Raw genomic sequence first — 2,971 nt, 5'->3', positions numbered from 1 at the left:
CCAGCGATTCTGTGTCAGCTGATCCCTGCAACCGTGCACTGAAGTTTTAGATTAAATAAACCAAACCTAAACCATTAAATAACTAACCAGCCTGTGCCAGCGATCTGTGTCAGCTGATCCCTGCAACCGTGCACTGAAGTTTTAGATAAACTAAGCTGAAACCATTAAATAACTAACCAGCCTGTGCCAGCTATCTTTGTCATCTGATCCCTGCAACCGTGCACTGAAGTTTTAGATAAACTTGGCTGAAACCATTAAATAACTAACCAGCCTGTACCAGCGATCTGTGTCAGCTGATCCCTGCAACCGTGCACTGAAGTTTTAGATAAACTAAGCTGAAACCATTAAATAACTAACGAGCCTGTGCCAGCGATCTGTGTCAGCTGATTCCTGCAACCGTGCACTGAAGTTTTAGATCAAATAAACTAAGTTGAAACTATTAAATAACTAACCAGCCTGTACCAGCGATCTGTGTCAGCTGATCCCTGCAACCGTGCACTGAAGTTTTAGATAAAGTAAGCTGAAACCATTAAATAACTAACCAGCCTGTGCGAGCGATCTGTGTCAGCTGATCCCTGCAACCGTGCACTGAAGTTTTAGATCAAATAAACTAAGCTGAAACCATTAAATAACCAACCAGGCTGTGCCAGAGATCTGTGTCAGCTGATCCCTGCGAACGTGGACTGAAGTTGTAGATCAAATAAACAAAGCTGAAACCATTAAATAACTAACCAGCGATCTGTGTCAGCTGATCACTGCGACCGTGCACTGAAGTTTTAGATCAAATAAACTAAGCTGAAACCACTAAAAAACTAACCAGCCTGTGCCAGCGATCTGTGTCAGCTGATCCCTGCAACCGTGCACTGAAGTTTTAGATAAACTAAGCTGAAACCATTAAATAACTAACCAGCCTGTGCCAGCGATCTGTGTCAGCTGATCCCTGCGAACGTGGACTGAAGTTTTAGGTCAAATAAACCAAACCTAAACCATTAAATAACTAACCAGCCTGTGCCAGCGATCTGTGTCAGCTGATCCCTGCAACCGTGCACTGAAGTTTTAGATAAACTAAGCTGAAACCATTAAATAACTAACCAGTCTGTGCCAGCTATCTTTGTCATCTGATCCCTGCAACCGTGCACTGAAGTTTTAGATAAACTTGGCTGAAACCATTAAATAACTAACCAGCCTGTACCAGCGATCTGTGTCAGCTGATCCCTGCAACCGTGCACTGAAGTTTTAGATTAAATAAACCAAACCTAAACCATTAAATAACTAACCAGCCTGTGCCAGCGATCTGTGTCAGCTGATCCCTGCAACCGTGCACTGAAGTTTTAGATAAACTAAGCTGAAACCATTAAATAACTAACCAGCCTGTGCCAGCTATCTTTGTCATCTGATCCCTGCAACCGTGCACTGAAGTTTTAGATAAACTTGGCTGAAACCATTAAATAACTAACCAGCCTGTGCCAGCGATCTGTGTCAGCTGATCCCTGAAACCGTGCACTGAAGTTTTAGATAAACTAAGCTGAAACCATTAAATAACTAACCAGCCTGTGCCAGCGATCTGTGTCAGCTGATCCCTGCAACCGTTCACTGAAGTTTTAGATAAAATAAACCAAACTGAAACCATTAAATAACTAACCAGCATGTGCCAGCGATCTGTGTCAGCTGATCCCTGCAACCGTGCACTGAAGTTTTAGATCAAATAAACTAAGTTGAAACTATTAAATAACTAACCAGCCTGTGCCAGCGATCTGTGTCAGCTGATCCCTGCAACCGTGCACTGAAGTTTTAGATCAAATAAACTAAGTTGAAACTATTAAATAACTAACCAGCCTGTGCCAGCGATCTGTGTCAGCTGATCCCTGCAACCGTGCACTGAAGTTTTAGATAAAATAAACTAAGTTAAAACCATTAAATAACTAACCAGGCTGTGCCAGGGATCTGTGTCAGCTGATCCCTGCAACCGTGCACTGAAGTTTTAGATAAACTAAGCTGAAACCATTAAATAACTAGCCAGCCTGTGCCAGCGATCTTTTTCATCTGATCCCTGCAACCGTGCACTGAAGTTTTAGATAAACTAAGCTGAAACCATTAAATAACTAACCAGCCTGTGCCAGCGATCTGTTTAAGCTGATCCCTGCGACCGTGCACTGAAGTTTTAGATCAAAAAAACTAAGTTGAAACCATTAAATAACTGACCAGCCTGTGCCAGCGATCTGTTTCAGCTGATCCCTGCGAACGTGGACTGAAGTCTTAGATCAAAATAAACTAAGCTGAAACCACAAAATAACTAACCAGCCTGTGCCAGCGATCTGTGTCAGCTGATCCCTGCAACCGTGCACTGAAGTTTTAGATAAAATAAACCAAACCTAAACCATTAAATAACTAACCAGCCTGTGCCAGCGATCTGTGTCAGCTGATCCCTGCGACCGTGCACTGAAGTTTTAGAGAAAATAAACTAAGTTGAAACCATTAAATAACTAACCAGCCTGTGCCAGGGATCTGTGTCAGCTGATCCCTGCAACCGTGCACTGAAGTTTTAGATCAAATAAACTAAGCTGAAACCATTAAATAACTAACCAGCCTGTGCAAGGGATCTGTGTCAGCTGATCCCTGCAACCGTGCACTGAAGTTTTAGATAAAATAAACTAAGTTGAAACCATTAAATAACTAACCAGCCTGTGCAAGGGATCTGTGTCAGCTGATCTCTGCAACCGTGCAATGAAGTTTTAGATAAACTTGGCTGAAACCATTAAATAACTAACCAGCCTGTACCAGCGATCTGTGTCAGCTGATCCCTGCAAGCGTGCACTGAAGTTTTAGATCAAATAAACTAAGCTGAAACCATTAAATAACTAACCAGCCTGTGCCAGCGATCTGTGTCAGCTGATCCCTGCAACCGTGCACTGAAGTTTTAGATCAAATAAACTAACCTGAAACCATTTAAATAACTAACCAGCCTGTGCCA

This window comes from Mchenga conophoros, linkage group LG3, assembly GCF_057382185.1.
Source record: "Mchenga conophoros isolate Kocher_MC1m ecotype Shallow Benthic linkage group LG3, M_conophoros_male_GT1.1, whole genome shotgun sequence".
In the NCBI taxonomy this organism is placed as follows: domain Eukaryota; kingdom Metazoa; phylum Chordata; class Actinopteri; order Cichliformes; family Cichlidae; genus Mchenga; species Mchenga conophoros.
The sequence above is the reverse complement of the archived record's forward strand: the minus strand, read 5'-3'. Positions refer to the sequence as shown.